This window comes from Cynoglossus semilaevis, chromosome 19, assembly GCF_000523025.1.
Source record: "Cynoglossus semilaevis isolate Cse_v1.0 chromosome 19, Cse_v1.0, whole genome shotgun sequence".
In the NCBI taxonomy this organism is placed as follows: Eukaryota; Metazoa; Chordata; class Actinopteri; order Pleuronectiformes; family Cynoglossidae; genus Cynoglossus; species Cynoglossus semilaevis.
The window spans coordinates 8,426,749-8,447,276 of NC_024325.1; the positions used below are offsets into that span (position 1 = coordinate 8,426,749).

At 41.1% G+C, this 20,528-nt stretch overlaps 1 long non-coding RNA gene across 5 annotated transcripts; it reads left to right on the forward strand.

Annotated features, from left to right (window-relative positions):
- The first annotated feature begins 3,476 nt into the window (after positions 1-3,476).
- LOC103395137 (uncharacterized) lies at positions 3,477-13,433 on the forward strand. Of its 5 annotated transcripts, none has more exons than XR_001761563.2 (6): positions 3,477-3,640; positions 3,700-3,837; positions 4,238-4,558; positions 5,749-6,011; positions 7,654-7,717; positions 12,292-13,433. It is a non-coding gene; the product is annotated as an uncharacterized LOC103395137 (long non-coding RNA). The 5 variants fall into 5 exon arrangements; XR_003052996.1 differs by having other exon boundaries at positions 3,498-3,581; positions 3,641-3,837; positions 4,199-4,558; XR_003052995.1 differs by having other exon boundaries at positions 3,498-3,581; positions 3,641-3,837.
- The last annotated feature ends 7,095 nt before the right edge of the window (positions 13,434-20,528 follow it).

The window sequence follows — 20,528 nt, forward strand, 5'->3', positions numbered from 1 at the left end:
ATTAGGGCTCACGGGGTCAATATCCTTCACGTGCATAGATGCAAAATGTGCAAACTGAGATTGGACAGCAGTTTGTGTGAGGGTGTGTGTGTGTGTGTGTGTAAAATAATTTAATGATGCAGCACACACAGACTGGCCCACACACTCACACACACTCACACACACAGGGACTGAGACAGTGGATCACAGACATGTTTACAGACAGACAGACAGAGATGGATGAATAAATGATGTGTGTGATCTATAATGAATGCCTCTCGTTCATTCCACATTCTCACATTCAACAGGTCAGTGTGTGTCCACAGGCCACAGCTCCGTCCTGCCGTCTGGACCAAATGTGTCTGACTCTAACGAGACGCTGACTCATTATTGGTAAACAAAACCCCTGTGTGTAAAACCACGGAACCACTGGCACGGAGTTCTGACCGAAATTAAAATGAAAAAAAAAATTAATAAAAATTAGTAAATCCCCAAACTGAATTTAAATTAAAAAAAAAAATCAACAAATGACACCTGAAAATATTAATATATAAAAACTTGAATTTTTAAAACATATTTTAATTGTCAATAGAAATAGCTGGTTAATTTAGCTTGGCTTAAATATAATTAAGATTGTGTAAACTGTAGCAGGAAATTTAAAAAAAGAAACGGCTTAGCTTTGAAAATGAGAAACAATATCATCATTTCAAAAAATTCTGGAGACGTTGCTAATTAGAATAAATTTGGCCATGACACAAAATGTGTAAAATTCAAAAGATTTAAAAAACAATGACACTAAAAAAACACAAAAACACCAAAAAAAATATAAAATAACAAATTAACTTCATTTTCCCAAAATGAATGTAGCCAATAAATATAAATATAACCAAAACATTGAAGTCTGTGAACTAAGACGAAAGACTGACATTTGTGTCATTTATTTTTATTTTTTCAATTCTGCTTTTATCATCGACTGTTATTACGACTCAACAAAAGCTTGAAAATTAAACCGGAGCAAAGACGAAGCACAAAGATCAGAGCGAGGATTATGGAAGAGGAAAGAGGAGGAGGGCGGAGGGCGAGAAGGTGGCGACGAAGGAGGAGATGGAGGGATCATAGAGCGCCCCCTGAGGGTGTGTGGGGGGGAGAGGATGGTGGAAGAGGAAGGATAACCAGGGTTGAGTGGGGTCATGCTGACTTTGTCCTGTTTTATGGAAGCTGTCATATAACTCCCGTGTCTTCCTTTGGAGCCCACTCCTCACTTTATCCTGCAGGCACAACAGATTGTACGACGGACAACGATTGGGTTTCTGTGAGGCCCAGTTAGAGGGGGTCTTTACGTCATCTCTGTGTTAGCATTAAATCACAAAAAAAGAAATTAATAAAGAATTAATGATTTGTCCATTAGGTGCTCAAGGTTTACAAGGGTAGTTGTTAATAAATGAGCCCAAATTAACTGAAGTAGAGCCGTACAGACATGAATTAATTTACAATATATAATATAGACATTAGCACAAAGTTGACCTGAAGTTAGACGTAACTGGTTACCTAGCTTAAAGCTAACTCCATATGCTAATCTGGGTAAATATATTTAGTCTAAATTTCAGGCTAAAATAAACTAATGCCAGAAAAAATATTGACACAATTCGAAGGTTTAGCTAAAGCTAGCATTACTGATTAGTCAATAAATAGGTATTTATTTTCAGGTTCTCATATGTCTGTCAGACAAGTCAGCCTCGGGGCTGGAAATAAAAAAGGGGAGGCTGAGTTGGGGGTGTTGTTTAATTGGGGGTCATCTGGAAAACATGGCTCTCTTTTTTAAAAGAGCATGTTGACCCTTGACCCTCGGGCCTTGTCCCTACTGGGGCTGATTGGAGCAGAACAAAAGGACCTGAAGGAGCAGCGAGCTGCTCTACAAGTGTCCCAGCACCAGGGGTTGACCATGTTACCATACGTCCACGTCTGGACCTGTTAGTGGGGCTTCAATGCACACCCACACACATACTCTGGTCTAGACGATCGGGACTACGGGGATTCACAGTGGGGCCCTTCATACTCTGTTACAGAGAACAGTATTAAACACAATAAACTTTGCAGTACTTTGAATTTATTTACTGGGGCTGATTGGAGCAGAACAAAAGGACCTGAAGGAGCAGCGAGCTGCTCTACAAGTGTCCCAGCACCAGGGGTTGACCATGTTACCATACGTCCACGTCTGGACCTGTTAGTGGGGCTTCAATGCACATCCACACACATACTCTGGTCTAGACGATCGGGACTACGGGGATTCACAGTGGGGCCCTTCATACAGAGAATAAAGAAAAAGAATAATGCTACGAGCACAGGCATCAATGCTAATGTTAGCTACGATGTAAACGTAGTAGAGAGATGAAAATACACAGATATAAATGAATGAAAATTAAAATTAGAATATTTCTTTAGTTACGTTCCACCACTAGAAAATATATATATAAATAACTTAAGCACATATATGTTAGCCACAGTATCTTGTCGTCAGATGATCAGAGGTTTGTCATATGGTCATCTGTATATTGTGGTCGTGTCTGTAGTAGAAAGTGTGTAATCAGCTAACTCCACGGAGCTGGGCCAGGTTTCCACCTTTGACAAAAAATGTTCAGTTGGTTAAGATTTTCCTGTAACTCAAATCCCACCCTTTACCGTTAACCCTTCATCCTCCATCTGTAACCTTTGGTTAAATCACTTCATCTCTTACAATTAGAACAAAGCGGTGGTCTTCTTCTCTGACAGGCGTGGCAGGATTCTTTAAAGAAACAAATCCTCTCCTCCTCTTGTCCGTCTTTGTTCTTGGAGACAACGGTGATCAGCAGCGTCCAAACCGACACACTCCTCTGATACCTGCCGGGCTTTTATGAGGCGCGTGGCGACACTGAGGTGAAAGACAAGACCTTTGTTTCTGGGTGTGTGTGAGTCACTTCAGGTGAGAATATCAGGTGACCTGAGGGCGTGTGTGTGTGAGGGGCGAGCGGGAGATTCAAACTGCTCAGATCGTCTTTCAAGGAACGACAGTGTAACTGAGAAGTCAACAAAGTGAGGGCAGAAGTTTTAGTTTGGATCAGAAATATGAAACTGAAACTGAAATGTGAAGCAGAACATTTATTTTACAGCTAGTAGATTACCAGTTTGCTGGTTCAATTCCCAGTCTTTTATGTAGGGTAGTAATTTACATTTACTCCGTTACATATACTTGAGTAAGTTTTTCAAAATAAAATACTTCTAGGAATAGTTTTAAATCACTATACTTTTTACTTTTACTTGAGTAGATTTATGAAGAAAAAAACAGTACTCTTACTCCGCTACATTAGGCTATACTGAGCTCGTTACTCATTACAGAGATGCTGGATAAAGCTTTAGCTATCTCTTATCCTGTTCTGTACTTTTATTTTGTCAAAGAGAGACTTCCGGCCAAGGCTCTACCGTGCGACTGTGTTTAACCAATAAAACGTAGCCTTTGCGGCGCAGTCTCGTCACGTGACCATACTCAATCTCAGCGGCGGGACGGGTTAGTTAGCGGCTACTGCGGTCGCTATCCACCGTCTTTGATAGCAAAAAATGGTAGAACGGTCAACGGTCGGTAATGCAGACGAAGACGAGGAGAACACCTCTGGACTTATATTGGAAGGTCAACGGTCGGTAATGCAGACGAAGACCAGGAGAACTACCTTGGACTCATATTGGAAGCATGTTCAGTTTACAGAAAGTGCGGAACAGCAGTTACATCGTGCGGTGTCTTTTGTGTCTCCCAAAACAAACGGATATTTTAGCATTCAAAAAATTAACGTCAAACAATTAACGTCTAACCCGAGGAAATATGTTGCGGTAAGTTTGACCTAAAATCGTTTTTTTAAAGTTATTTTATAAATATTTGTTTTTATGTACTCTTATGTATTGTTTCATTGATTCTTATTATTATTGAAGTACTTGACATTGTTTTTGGTATTAATTAATTAATTAATTGATTTGATTTATTGAATGCTCATTAAAAATAAATCAGATGTTACTCAACAGTACTTCACCAATTACTTTTTTTTAACTCTTACTCAAGCAATTATTTGTATGACTACTTTTTACTTATACTTGAGTAGTATTATTCTGAAGTAGCAGTACTTTTACTTGAGTACAGTTCTTGGCTACTCTACCCACCTCTGAGTATTTATGTACATGGCTTGTTCACAAACAGGAGCAGTGGTGCAAATCTTGGATGATGTTTTACCATCAGGCTGGATTAATATTCAAACTTCAAGCCTGGGGGGCAAATCAAAGTCAATGATTGAGCGTCACACACCGGCGTTTGGGTCCTGAGTCCTGTGGGTCAAATGGCTGCGGGGCCTACGGTCAGCTGTTTTACAGACGGCGACAGACACTGAGCTCAGAGCTTCAGGTCAATACGGTGATAAAAGCAGCAGCAGTCGGAGGTCGGTCTGAGAGACGGAGGCTGCACTGAGACAGATGTGGCTGCTGCTATAGATCCACGCTGCATTATCTGTCCGGCCTGAGGCCAAACGACAGCCAGACACTCAGGACGCAATGGGAAGTGCAGGTACACACACACACACACACACACACACACATACACGCATATATATATACTTATATATATAGGAGGAGTAGCATTTATTTTGCAAGTAACTATTGATTTCTTGAGTTAAAACACTCCTTGCAGACATCCAAAGTACTGTATGAGGTCACACACCTACAAACACACACTCACACACAGGGTCCTGTAGCCTTCTGGGTCCCCGGGCCACGGTTTCCGACACCCGAGTTAACAGTGGGTGATAAATCACAGGCTTCATCAGCTCGGCAGAGCCATGATGGATCATTTGAATCAGTGCAGTGTTACTAATTATCAGTGTAATAGCTGAGGCCTCTGAGTGTCAAAGGCCATAATGACGAGCCGCTTTTGAGCTGAATGCCAATAGTGAAGCCACACCGGGGGCTGATTGTGTGCGACCGCTATCGACCGAGCGTCTGCAGTGATTGTGGACTGAAGCTTTCGAAATGTCTCGCAGAAGCGATGAATGTTGGCTGCGTATATTCTGATCCAATCAGTATGAAGGAGGAGAAGGAGAAGGAGAAGCATCAGTTGCTGCTAATACTTTGGCGAAAGAATTAAAAATAATAAACAAATTAAGAGAAGAACTGAGTTGATAATTAAACTTCAGAGTAAGTATAAAAATATTAAAAATTATAAAAATATATTAGAACTTGACTGAATGATTGAATACACTTTATTGAATCTAAATAATTTTATATTAAATATATGTAACTTTTTTCTGTAATTGTCACATCAGCTGCAGTGTGCCTAGAAATAAAATATTTATAGTTCAGCTGTTTCTGAAGAAGTTTGTTTTATTGTGATGCAAAACGAACAAAAAATAATTAATAAATACAGATGGTGTAATGCATTTAAAGAAACCAAGCAATAAACAAACAATAAATCAGCTCAGCTGAGTATGTAAAGACTGGGGTCACCCAGTTGAGTTCTAACCCTGAGGAGTGGACAGATACTTTGTTTGTTTGATTGATCGATCGTTCTCTATGATTTCAGTCTTTATATCGTTTTTTTTTTTCTTTTTGACTAGATCATGTGTCAAAAAAACATTTAAATTGGTCATTTTGTTTGCAGTACTGCGAATGTCCACTTGGCTTCATTTCATAAAAGCCAACCATGAAAATAAATGAACAAGAAGGAAATAAAAAAAGACTGAAATAAACTCTGTTTCTCAGACCCTGGTTCTCTCCCCCCTTCTGGGTCCCTCGTCACCAGGTTGTCACCGCGGCCCTGCTGCGAGACACAACACAGCGTCGGCCCCGTCATCGATCAATAAACGGAGACGACTGGAACCAGCCGGATGAGAGCGGGAGACAGAGAGAAGATGGATGGAGAGTGGTCGCCTCTGGTTTGTTCTGCTGTTCACTCTCTGCTCTGCATTACCTGGATCACAGAGCACACACTCCCTGTGGGGCAGAAACACAGTCACACACACACGGTGAGACACAGAGACAACGGAGCAGCAGGGGAAAACAATCAATTGACACAACTTAGTTTGTCGTTTGGAGTCCGTCGCTTGGTTTTTCATCTCTGTGCTGCATTGATCCTGCACTGAAAATGAAATAGAATGAAGAACGACACAGACACAAGTTCTTTTTTTATTATTACAGAGTTAACAGGAAGGCGACACAATCTAAGATTCTTTGTCTACAGAAAAGTTTGGGCTTTAACTTTGAAATTAACCTGAAAGTTAAGCACGAGGAAAGATATTTTAAATAGCTTAAAATATAAATAATGTCAGAAATGAATCAACAATTACCTATTATAACAAACTATAAAAAGCTAATTAGCTAATTGTTGGTCCAGGTGTATTGTAAATTCAGCGATCACAACACAGCTGGAAATTGCTGCAATTTAGAGAAGAAACCCTGAAGGTAGGCCAAATATTAGCTCCATGTTAGCCACAAAGTATTGTTCAAATGGACTAAAAAGTCTCTCAAGAGTTAGCCACAAAGTATTGTTCAAATGGACTGAAAATGTGTCAAATGATGAATTAAATTTAGTCTCTCAAGAGTAAAAAAAAGGCAAAACTAAAATAAAAATAGAATTGGTTTTTAATCATTTTAAGTCTCAGAGAACCAGATACGTTTTAGCTTAGCTTTTGATTTTAGCTTAGTTTCTAATGAATACGCAATTAATGATTATTAAATTAAATCTGTTTAATATATGCAAATAAGACCAAGGTTTAACAATTTAAATATTTATAAATAGAACGGTAATGATTTGAAAGGACTTTGCGTTCCCAAATAAAAAAGTTTGTGAAAGTCATATGTATTGTGTCAGGAAATCAATGTTATTGTCAAGTCTGGTTACACTGTTGTGTGTGCACAGTGCTGTAGCAGCTGTCACCTGCCGACATTAGCAGCACAAACACATCAGAAGGACAGCAGGAGCAGTTTGATCCTCTCTCCTCGTCCATCGACCTCCACGTCTATTCCTCCTTCACATTTCTCCTCCACCTGCCAGCTCGTTTCTCCTCCTGTCTCACATCCACGGTTTCCCCCCCGATCGTGTCCAATCACTTTGACTGCAACTCTCCTGAGCAGCCGACAGTCAGAAACCAGCAGCAACAACTCAGATCCAGCTCCAGGCTGAGTTCAGAGCAGGCAATAGAAGTCAGGACGTCTGGTCCTGGGCTTCTTCAATAATCTGACAAACAGGCCTGTCTCCCAGCCTGTCAGGATTCACTAAGTCTGGAACAAACTCTACAGATGCATCACAGTCGTGGACTCTGGAGGGTTTCTTTTTTCGCTCACAGTCACAGAGACGAGTCACAGCTCGTACTGAGATCAGAGACGAAGGACAACAAATATTAAATCAAGCCGTCTTTAAGGAAGTCAGAATGGGCGAGTGTTGAAAAAACTTTAAGGAAGTCAGAATGGGCGAGTGTAGAAAAAGTGTACTAAGGAAGGGACGTGGAGGAACTAGATAATGTGACTGAAATAAACCGACACTGTCCTAGAATCCATAGAATTGAATAGACTTTTTTCTACCTGTAATAAAAAGTAGATATTGGTATTTGTACTATGTTCACGTTTCTACTATTATTATTTAACACTTATTTATGTTTGTCTGCACAGGCTGGCTGGAAGAAGCAATGCACCACTAGGGGGAGCCTCCACCATTTACAACAAATGGTTGAAAGTGAGTATTAAAACGTTCCTCCTCTTCTAATCCTCATTTACTGTCTGATCCATTCACACTCACATTCACACCAGTGAATCCAGAGTGAATCATTAACATCATTCCACTCTGTCATGTAGTGATGTGGTAACCTTTTGCTGATGAGCTAAAAATCTTTATATTAGTCCAGCTGCCTTGCTCAAAAGTACGTCCAGTATACAGAAGTCCAGTATTTTGTCCTGGTACCAGTCCAGTATGTTGTCCTGGTACCAGTCCAGTATTATGTCCTGCCCACTCCTCTCCTGTGTGTGTGTGAGCTGCTGTCTCTGTAGTGTGTAACAGAACAATGCATGATTCATGGCGTCATCTTTCTTTCATGCCGCAGGCTAAAATGTGAGTCTGAATCATTAAGTTAGTGTGTGTGTGTGTGTGTATATATACTTCTCTCACTCATATTTGTTTGTACACACATGAGCCAAGAGTACGGTCTCATCAGCCCGCGGCAGCAGGAACTCCCAGCAGGCCTCCTGCCTCAGTGACCTCTCTTAATCTCCTGTGATTGACACCTCTTACGAACGCGACGTCTCCTCCGTCCTCTGACTCCTCCGCCGTCAGTCCAGATACTGCTGGAGAATCATGGGAAGTCCCTGGACTCCTCCTCCTCAACCCCACGTCACGACCTCTGACCCTTGAAGGTCGACCTCCCTCGGATCTCTTTTGCTGCCTACGCCGGGGTTGGTCAAAGGGTGAGAACTTGAATATTTCATCTTCGGTGGCCAATCCTGCCACACTTCTACCTGTTCTGCTGCCCGACAGCAAAGAGTGACAGATCCAGACAGTAGTAGGGGATAAAAATTTAAAACATGTACCAACGATCAAACCCTGGTTTCCTTACCTCCACGCTAACACACACACACACCCACACAGAGTGTGACAGTGATGCTGAGTGATTGACACCGTGGGATGTTCCTCCTCAGATTATGAAATAATGATGCTGTGATCCTTCATCACTCCTCCACCTGTCCACTCCCTTCATCCCCTCTTCTTCATCAGTCCTCCTTCACACCTGCTCGCTCCCTGCTTCCTTGCTCCCTGCTTCCTAATTCAGTGTCACGTGTAGCGACTCCTCTGTCTTAAACTTGGAAAAAAAACATTTGCTGTACACGTCGATGGGCAGGAGAGCAAATCCTGATTAAAGCATCGGAACGGATTAAATTTTCATGGTTCAAAATCTGGTTTTCAACATATGGAGATGTTCACACAGACTGTGCTGTAAAGGTTGTATATATACGCATCCAGGTAGAGAAAAAAACCTGCGTAGAAGAAAACCTGGAGATAGAGCTGGAGTGATTAATCGGCCAATCATCGATTAGGAAAATGATTCAGTTCACACAACCTAACTGTCAATGAAGTTTGAACACACATGACCTTTGACCTCACTTCTTCTCTGCCGGAAGTTCCAGCTCTGAGAGGATGTGAGTCATTGTAGTCGTAGCATCACTCAAACGTGTGTGTGTGTGTGTGTGTGATAATAATCCACTGCTAAGTAAAAGCCGAGGTTTAATCCTCTCCTGGAGGAAGATCGCTCATTTCCTCCTTCACTTTTCCATCTCCGCCGCTCTCAAGAAAAAAGCCTTCTGGCACTGACACCGGCTGCAGAGATGAGGAGGAGGAGGAACCAGAGGTGAAATGATGTTGGACTTCCAAAGATCAGTGAACACATCAGAGGATTAAAGGATGGAGGACGGGCGACGAAGGAACCGAAATTCAAAGAATTATTGCAGAAAAGTCACGGGAGCTGCAGCGTCAGTGGATCAGAGTGTGTTTGTGTCTCAGAGGTGTAGTAAAATGGAGAGTGGTGGTCTGGGGGAAGGAAAGGGAAGGAAGCTTAATGGACGTGATGCTAATGGGCAGCAGCAGCAGCAGCAGCAGCAGGATGACTGTTGGTGCAATTAGAACAGGAAAGAGAGTGAGTGAGGGAGGACGTCTGATGATGGACCTGGAGTGACTGCTACCACTCAGACCTCCAAACAAATGAGATACAGACCATCATCTAGACCACATCACAGAGTGACTCTCTCTCTCTCTCTGACTTTCTCTCTCCCTCTCTCTTTCACCTCTGCTGTAATATCAGAAACAACAGAAACAAGAAATTGTAGAAGTACAGGTAAAGAATTGTTTATATATATATATATTTATACACATATATATATATATATACATATGTGTGTTTATATATATATATATATATACATACATGGTCAATAAGTTCTAAGACAGATGTTGCTAAATTAAATCATATATTCAGTTGATCAGGTTTTCCATCAAAAATCAACAGTTGAATTTTTATCTTTATCTTAGTAACAATCCAAACTACTTTGTTTTGTAATTCAGTAAAAAAAAAGGAGAAACAGAAAACATTAAATCTGATTTTAAAACATCAGTCATCAGTCTGCACAGAGACCACAGGTGGTGAGTCTGGTCCTGCAGCTCTGCCTCTGTTTGGTTAACTGCAGAGGTTTTGACACTCACGCTAACTTTTATTACAGCACACTCAAATGCTAGATGCAATTTTAATGAAGCCGCTTCATAACCCTTTATACTAATGAACCACAGAGTCAGAGGGAGAGAGAGAGAGAGAGAGACTATGGTGAAGAATGTGTTCTGCTGCAGTCACTGTTAGCGTCTCTGAAATGACAGGATACCAGTTTAGTAGCAACATCCGTGAGGTTCCTGCAGTGCTTTTGAATTTACTTTTTATTTGGATAATTTTAATAATATTTTTGTCAATGTATAATTTGGTTTATAAAAGTGAATAATCAATGAAAACGAATTATAATTTATAAGTAGTTTATAATTGTTAAATTGAATTTTTATGGGTTTTTTTTCCTGCTTTTATTCCAATTGCTGCACGAAACTACGGTGGCCGTCGAAGGCCATAACATACGACTGGACTTTAACAGTGATGTGACTGTCGTGGTCGTGTGTCGTGTGCAGTAAAGACTCACTTTATATCAACATAATTTAAAATCCCTGAGGATAATCTTTCAAGGAGACAGATTTCACTGTTAATTAGCCTAATGATGTTTTGATTAGAACAAGCTGTTGAGCTCATTAGTGTGTGTGTGTGTGTGTGTGTTTAACGCTCACGTCTTAATTACTGCTGTCTGTTTCTCCTGTGTCTCTCTATCTTCATTAAAGCGAACATCAGGTGTAAATAAACTCGAACTCTGTGACACAATCTTGGCTCTCTGCCAAAAACGGCGGCAATCGGCGCTGAAACGCCAGGATCCGCTGCAGACACTGGCTTCTACTGCCACCTGCTGCTGACTGTAGCCTCCTACACCCACTTGACATCGCGTTCTCCCTGTCTCTCCCTCCATTTTCCTGCACTCCGCTGCTCCCTGCTGGCAGTTGATGAACACTGAAGCTGACTGTAGCCTCAGGTGATGCTCAGGCTCATCATATCAGAGGATGAAATGTTTCAGTGCAGCAGCAGCAGCCGAGGGGAGCAGACCGAGCTCGTCTGTGGTTTCATAACCGATGTTTCTTCACAACATGTGCAGTGAAGGTTCAGAGTTTACAGCAGGAAACTACTGGAGGCTATTTCACATGAGTCACTGTTTGGATTCATGGATTCAGTGACTCTTTATTGGTACACTTTTAGAACATTAGTTCTGAATCCCTGTGTGAAGAGACTTATTTGAGAGAATTCCTGCTAAACTGAAGGCTCAACAAAACTGTGATGATTCATAGCAGCAGCTGCAAAGGATGATGGGTAAACGAGGATAGATGATGAACAGGTGATTCCACTCCAAGCCTGGTCTCAGTGATCAGCTCCTCCAGGATCTGCTCCACACTCGTGTGTGTTTCTGCTGACTCAGGTCTCAGATTTCAACCTGCAGCATGATGGACACATCCGTGTGTGTGTGTTTGTGTGTGCATGCCTGGACATGAGTGCATGCATGTGTGTGTTCATGCCTTTGCGTGTGTGTGTGGGGGGGTGGAGGGGGCGACACCCCAGAAACACACACACACACACATCCTTGACCTGTATGATCACTGTGTCTGGGTTCAGAAACGGTGTGTTTGCTGATTGGCAGGTCAGTCAGTGACGGACCAGTGCAGCGTCCAATCGTGTTTTTTACGAGGAGAGTGATTCATGTTGTTGCAGCATCTTAATACTGATGTCATCAGGATTTCAAAATAAGACGCGGAGAACTGACATACCCTATCTTTAAATCCTTGATTACATCCGATGTGATGCTTTGAAAACCACTTTGAATGAATTGAGTCATTTCACATTTCCTTCCAAGTGACATCAATCTTTTCCAAATTAAAGGTTTGAGGACACAGAGCTGTGATTAGCAGCTGAGTTACCCTCAAAGGTAAAAGGTTCCCACAGCTACGACAGTGTTTGGACAGTCAGTTGGTTCAGGCGGCCATTCATCACAACCTCATACACGAACTGTCAGAAGGAACTTCGCGGCCAAAGGTCGAAGCGTTTTACAGTCTTTGTGGTGATAATCTCAGAGAAAACACCGTGAAGAGAGAGATGGAGAGGCCAAATAATCTGTTCTTCTTTGTTTTTACAGCCCGACATCACACGCTGTAGTCAGCCATCGTCAGACTGAGGGTTAACTCCTACTTTTCATCTGATTGTGGGCAGACGACGTGGCGCCACCTGTGTCATTAACGAGTGCCGCAGTATACGTGAGATTTAGCGTGAGTTTACGATCCTGCTGTCGATTTGCATGTGCTGGCCAATCCCAATTTGAATACATTAATAATTCCCAAAGTGGGGGGCGTGGCACAGAAAGGGCCATTGGAATACATTTATTTTGAAATTAAAAAAAGGAATAGTTTGAAGCAAAGGATTTGAATGTGGTTGGTACTAGTTGTGTGTGTGTGTGTGTGTGTGTCAATGATGATGATTAGATGAAACGTAGCCTTGTATCCAAATGAAATCAGCCAATCACTGTTGTTGTTCTTCTACCGTCTGCAACCGAGGCAGTTTGATCCAGTTAGTATGTACAATCTATGGATCTAATGGCATTTCATGTTCGACTTGTGGACCAACCAATCAAATCACAGGGCAGTGTTTGTCATCAGTCCAGATTTTAACACGTGTACAGTCTCACCAGTGTCCTGTTAATGAATACAATGATGTTAATATCGTGATAGCATCATCATAATGAGGGATTGGCATCAGTTTCTGTTGAAATCATTTTCGACTTGTTTATTTTGGTGTCTCTTAGCAACCGCTCAACTCTTCATCAGTCCTGTGTGACTGCAGGTAATCTTCCACTTTCTCTCCCCGTCATTTCCTCCACCTACGTAATCATTCATTTGTAAGTTCGTGCATTGTCTTGGCCTGCATGTGTGGGCACATTGCTGATCCTGAGTCAGCCTCGCTGTAATGAAGTCACATGTGACGAACGCCCACAAAACAAACGAGAAAAAAATGCCGTCCGGGTGAGAACAAGGCTGAGTGGAAAACTCCTCTGATTTTCTGCCAACATTCAGTCCCACAAAAGGTGTGCAGATAAAGCAGCTGGAGGTTTGACGTCAACGTCGATTCAGTTCATTTGACCTCAGAAACCAGGAGACAAACTTTTTTCCAAATGTTTTCTTCTTAGACCACCTTGAAATAGTGAATGTTGCTGTACATACCTTTGAGGTCGTTTTTGACTGATCTGAACCTTTGAATTTTTTTTTTGATGAACACATGATGGATTTATGATTCTCTGCCAAGCCCCTGAAGCCCCCCCCACCCCCCTGCTGTGTCTCAGTTGATTTGATCTGATCTGTAGTGGCACCCCACTACAGATCAGATCAGAGTGGTGGCTCAGTGGTTAAGGGAGCGGACTTGGGTCTGGAAGGTTTCAGGTTCGAGTCCACCAGCTGCCAAGTTCCCACTGGGGTGCTCTGAGCAAGGCACCGTCCCCACACACTGCTGCCCACTGTTCACTTTGATGATAAAGCAGAGGTCACGTTTGGTCGTGTGCTGTGTCACAATGATAAGTCGTTCACTTTCCTTCCTTTAATCTTGATGATTACTCTGCCATCGAAATCGGCGGTTGTACTTAGCGCTCGATGATGGAGCAGCTAGATCATGGTCGTTTGATATTTGTGTGGCTGAGTCACCAGGGCTTTACGCCTCCACCAATCAGGATCATCAACTAACGTCCAAAATGCTGCCAGTGACGCAGGGTCAGAGAACGACACACCGGGTGCCTTTGTGTAGCATGTGTTGGTACAGGATTGTCTGTGGTTTCTGTGTTAGCCTCAGGCTGCTGCTGCTGCTGCTGCTGCTGCTGCTAAAGCAGCAGCACGAATGTGATGATAATAACAATAATCATCCACCAATCATATGTTGAATACAAATGATGCACACGCAACACAGTCGTTGACACGGCACTAAAGGCTGGTAACGGCTTTCTCCGCTTCAACGCATTCCGTTTCCGTTTTATGTTTTCAAACCTGAATTTCTACATTAACAACAAAAGGTTGTAATTGCGGCTAGTTCAACGGCTACTAACTGCAGCAACTACCTGAAAACTTTCCACTGCCGGCCTGTGATTCATTTACATTTAGCCTTAGCATAGCATAGTTTTTTTTAATTACTATTTTAGAAACATTTGGCCAAATTTAGCTGCAAAAACATTTTCGTTTAAGGCATTTTTGTCAACCTAAAATTTTTTTCCCTTTTATTGGCTACCTTTTTCTTAACTTAAAATACATTTTAATATTATTTCATATTTTTTACATGCTCGTTTCTCACTTTTTTCATCACGATTTTCACAGTAATGTTTACTGATGTCTGGTTGGCTGGTCTATGGTCGATCATCGACCTTGTCAATTTAGTCGTTTGTTACATTTCCTTAGTAATTCCAAATTTTGAGCTGTTAGCCTTCAAAGCTACGTTGCGTGTAAATCCGTCCTATGCACTGATGCACCCACACACACACACACACACACAGGTCTCAGTTCTCCTGTAAATTAGCCACCGTTGTTTGTCTGTCGGCAGCGCATCGTTTTACACCAGTGTTCTGTAGACAACGTGTCGTGACAGGGTGAGGTGACACCGGTGTCGCAGTGTGACACTAGTGTTTGAAGCCAGATGAAGAACCTGACGCTGACCAAAGATAAGAGACACCACAGAGAAAAAGAAACTCTCTGTATATTACTGCGCGCTTCAGGTAAATCATTTACCTCCATTATTGCCCCCTCCTGGAGTGTCCTGACAGTCACACATTTACTGTACACTACGCTTTAATCACGACATTTTCATACAGAAGGTTTTATGATTTTTTTTATGACGTGCTTATGCAATAATTTACAGTGTGAGTAATATGAATTTACAGAAAAGCTCTTTAGTTTCCTTATTTCTTTTCACTGTGTAAACATAGAACAACCATAAAAGCCAGACTAGAATAAAATTTATTGGCAAACAAGTAGCGAGAAAAATGAAAAGGTGAGGGCGTGCGGAGTGTAATTTTCTTTTCGTCCTTTGCTTTAAAAACCTGAACTTTCCCTTTAACTGTGGCTCTGACTCAAGGGGACAAAAGCAGCACATTTAAATCCCTGTGAACCCGAGGGGGCTTTTCTGTTTTTCTTTTTTCCTTCTTTTTATACGCCAACAAAGCACACTTGATAATTGCCCAGCTAACCTTTCTTTTTACCAGGTCATCGTCTCCAACCATTTTCTCCATCTGTCTCTCAGACAAACAGGTGGAGGAGAAATCTGATCTGTCTTCAGGGGTTAAAACAAAACAAAACAGCCAAACCAATCTGCCGCACTCACACCAACGCCTGCTGCACATGAAACACATCTCTGTCGGTTCAGGCAGCGTGTGTTGCATCACGCAGCCATTTAACTGTCACAGGAAACATGCGCTGCTGAAATCTGCGTGTCCTCTTCACCTCCACCGTTTCCTCAACCTGGTGATGTCACAACCTCACTCTCTTATCTCTTATCTGACTGAATTCCAGGACTTCCTCAAAGCCAAATATGGACATAGATCCTGCAGGATGCATTGTCGCCCACACCTGGAGAGGGTTGTGAAACCTTTCTGGATTGTTAGCAAGAAAATAAAAAGGAGAATAAAAGGACGAACATGTAGCATACACCTAGCTGTAGGTTAGATATGCTAGCCAACTAAATGTAAATTTAGTTTCGTCTTTTATACTAGTAGTTTAAACAGCATTTTAATGGCAGAATTGATCTGTGAAGACTCCCTTTCATTTTTCTTATTAATGTTTAGTTTTTTATTCACTTAGGTTTAAGTATTTTAAAAAAAACATGGGCAACAATTAGCTGTGTTGTCTTTTTATTTTTTTATTTTTGCTTTTAGCATACTTATTTAGTTTATTGATAATGTGTATTTATACTGTATATTATATTATATTTATGTATATATATCCATCCATCCATCCATTTTCATCCGCTTATCCGTTACCGGGTCGCGGGGGCAGCAGTCGCCACCCAAATCACATTGCACCATACCTAAACCTTCCTGCGGGTGGTGAGTCCACTGGAAGGTATTAACCGCCCTAAACGGGATTCGAACTTGCCCAGGAGGTGAACCCTGGGGTTCCACACCAATGACAGAGACATTGCCTCTGGGCCAAAGCGCCACTATGTATATATATGTTTATGTATATATATATATCAAAAATGTACTTGATATCTTCAAAAAATAGGCAGAAATCAACAGAAAACACAAGCAATGCAGAACAAAACGTAATTGTCATCTGAGTCATGTATACGTTGATGATGACTCATTTCCTGTGACATTAATTTCATAATCAGTGGTCATTGCTGCAATATTTTATTTTAATTTTTATTGATGCTGTGATTACAGAGAAAACGATTTTTACAACAGGGCAGTTCTGTGTAACCGCTTTGTCTGGCACGTCACAACTTGGATTTATTTGGTCATATCTTTTGGACTTGTGTAACTCACGGTTTAACAACATAGAGATAGTCACAACAACCAGTCCACAACATCAGTACTGAGTGTAAAAGATCAATCTAACTGTGCACAACACACGAGGTACATTTATTTATTTATTTATTTATTTTTAATTTGATGAGAATTAACATTTCATTTATTTTCTCCACACTTTCTCACCCTGATCTGAATCTGGTTCATCTTGCACTTCCTTGGTCTTTACTTGGACTTGATTTTATCTTGATTTTCCTTAGTACTGTACTTGTCTTTGAGCCAATCTTCATTCTTCCTGCGTCATCATGTCATAGTTTAGAAATTGTTCCTTACATTTTTTTTGACCCTATCTTTGTGTTGATTCAGTTTTGGTTCATATTTGAATGTCCTTTTACATCTGAAACACTTGTATCTGTTTCCCCTCCCTTCTTTCCCCTGCCACCTTGAACCTGCCCTCGTCCCACCTCTGCACACACACACTGCTGATAAGTGACACCGAGGAGAGAAAAGCAGCTCTGAGTTACTTCGATCAATTCTTCTGTGAGCGCTCTCCTTCAATGTCATTCCAGAGAACAATCACCGGCTGTTCACAGCTCCTCCCTCGGTCAATAAGAGCCTCCGGAGTCCAAACAGCCGATCTAAGGGTCTTTTACTTCATAGTGGACTCTCTGGACCACAGGTTTAACAGGAGACGGCTCTGTAATTACAGTGTTTACATGTTAAAACCGCATTGAAAACAAATGAAAACATTTACTTTAAATCATGATTAGTGAATAAAACAGAAGTGAATGACTTTGAACAGAGGACAGAGTTGATCAGGTGTACAGTATTTGCCTGTTGAACAGGTCAAACCAGACCAGCGTTCAACTCTGTGTCAGGCCGTTAAACATCATTTAAAGGCTAGAGTTTAAGAAGAGGAAACACCAAACGTTTGCGTTTTTGATTAGCACTACTGCCTAATCTTTAAGTATAATCTAGTCCAGTAAACTGACGCGAGTTTTCACACATCACTCTGACTGACTTTGAGCTAGCATTTCTGGCTAATCGTGGCTAGCAACGTCTGCCTTAACTGCTGTTTTGCTGTTTTCAGTGATATTACAAAAGAATCTTTTGAGTGATGTGACGCTTTGTATCGTATTTCTGCCTAAGTTCTTTTTACATTTCTTAGAAAAAAGCATTTCTGAGAAATGTTTTTTGGCATCTTTTTGACTTAGGGTTAGGGTAAGTTTTACTTACATTTTTTCTTCGAAAATTTTAGTTACATTTTAGCTAAAATTTTATTGGTTACACATTTTCCGAACAACTTGTTCATGGCATATTTTATAGCTGAGATAACCCTTTTTTGCATTGTATTCTTTCAATCTTTTCTCTGCTTCTTTGCGTCTGTTGAGCCAGTTGTGTTTATTTGTTGTTAAAACAGCTTTAACCTGAAGAAGACACAGAAAAGTCAGCACTGCATGAATTCACTTGACAGACGTGTATTTTAAACACTACAGTTCCTGTTTGTGCTGTGAGTATGTCAAACAGGATTCAGCAAACACAACCAGGTCAGAGTCTGACCCCTGATGCACATTTAAAAGCTCATAAACCCGTGTGGACACTCGACCTCCGCACATCAAGCTGACCATCTCGAGTCGTTGCTCCTGCGTCTCTTACTCCCTCGTCTTCTGTCTGCCGTCTGTCTTTAAAGTGTAGCCGCAGACCGGAAAATTCCAAAAAGTCTGCGGAAATCTGAAGTTAGTGTTGTGACAATCTAACGATATTTTTCTGCTTTTCTAATCTGAAGTTAGTGTTGTGACAATCTACACAGATCTTTTTCTAACGATATTTTTCTGCTTTTCGCCAGACACGTTTTATTCAGACTGGACACAAAGTAAATGACTGACCAGTAAACGGTGACCCGGTGGCCGCAGTAGCACAGATAATTACTTAATGATTCCCATGTCCATTCTAATGAGACAGATACCATCAGCAGTCAGCCGTTCATCTCCAGTGAACCGGAGCCAATAAAGGCTGACTCTCGTCCCACACTCTGACCACTGGAAACCTCTGAACCCTGAAAGAAACTTTGTTACAGACGTTACCTCACACCTTCAGTTACATCTTCTTACCATAACTACTTAAGGTCGTAAACATGTTACGACCTTACATGTTTAGTAGAAATGAAATTTATTTTAGTATAAACCGTCTACCTTAAGCAGCTAACTTTTAGCTAAAGTAGTAATGACAGAACTAGCTAAACATTAGCCAGGTAGTTAGCAGGAAGTGAACTGAGCTTCTGCTAATCTGTGCCGTTCTCTGTCGTTTGGCTAACGTTTGGCTTTAACTTTAGCTTTGACTTTGTCAGGTCCCTTTCTGGGTGACCTTTGACCCTTTCAGCTTACTCTTGTAAACAGAAAATTAGCTACTTTATCAATGTTTCTGCTAAAGCAACTTCTACTTTTTATCTTTTATTTTTAAAACTAGCGAAGTCACAGGTTTGTCTTGCTTTAACTAATGACAACAACTAAACTATTGAATTTTATGCTAACTATTGATGTTGCCTCTTTCACTTCGTCTTTTCTGTTCTCTTTCAATGGAATATCATGACAATTCTAATGTCAAAGACGTACAGCCACTAGGTGGCAGGTCTGGGTGACGCCGAGGTCTTGATAGACACAACTTAGCGGCGAGGAGAGGAGATGCAGCCACATCCTACTGGTGATAACAGAGCAGTGCGTGAGTGGGTGTCAACCTGCTGAGCTCGGAGCCCATGTCCTCGTCTGCCCTCTCGTCTAATAACAACACTGTACCAGTGCAGGACACAAACAGAGACAGTCAGGAATGCTGTGGATCAAGTTAGTTCTCATCCTCTGATGCGGCTTCCCTCGTCGATTAGGGCCGTGCGGCAGCTTGAAAAAGAGAGAGAAAAGGGTTAGAAACTCAACCCATCTGCCTCCATTTACATCTCATTTGCAGCCCCCTCCCTTTTTCTACTCTCTCAACAATGGTGTCTCCAGCCTGGATGTACACACACACAGAAAATGAGAATTTATAGATTCTTTAGAAGTCCGAGAAGAAATTGATGGAATATGAAAGAAATAATATCTTTGCAAGATCGCCCAAAATGAAAATGAAAAATAAAGTTAAAAGTAAAAATAGCTGTTAGCTTTTAGCTCATATATATTCACAGAAGTCTTGTACATTTTAAATATTGATTCTCCTAAACATCATCCGTGTCCATTTCCATCTCATTTGCAGCCCCCCCCACTGCTCTCTCTTGGTTTGCACTGGCCTGTACACACAAATTAGCTATTGACAAAACTAAGTGGTTGTACAGGTTCTGCCTTTTGTCCTCAGCTGCAGCCTGAGGGATTCTTTGTTGCGATCTTGTTTGATTTTCTTTGCCTTTTTTTTCTTTACATTCATATATTTGCCTGCTGTGTGCGTTACCTGATACAGGTGAACAAGTTTCACCTCCATTTTTTGATTTTGTTTGCTGTGTGTGAGAATCAAGTGAAGCAAATGTTCCACATAGTGAAGCCAAGACGGAGAAAAGGAACACGCCTGGAGCCAAAGCCTGTGCTCACTAGTTTAACAATGACTTTGTATTTATTTTTTTATTTATTTTTTAGATTATTTGTCCATCAGAGGCGGCAGTAAAAAAGTTTCCATAACCCTCTTAAACAATCAGACCCATGTGTGTTTGTTGGGTTTTCAAAATATATATTAAATATTATTGTATTTTTTACATGTTTCAACAACATCACGTCATCAATAGAGGAGGATAGAGGGTGGACTTAAATTAAATTCAATAATTTCCTTCAATATTTAAGGCTATATTTTAGATATCTTGTTTTTTTTATGGTTTATTTTCATGGTTTTTCCATAACTTCTGGATA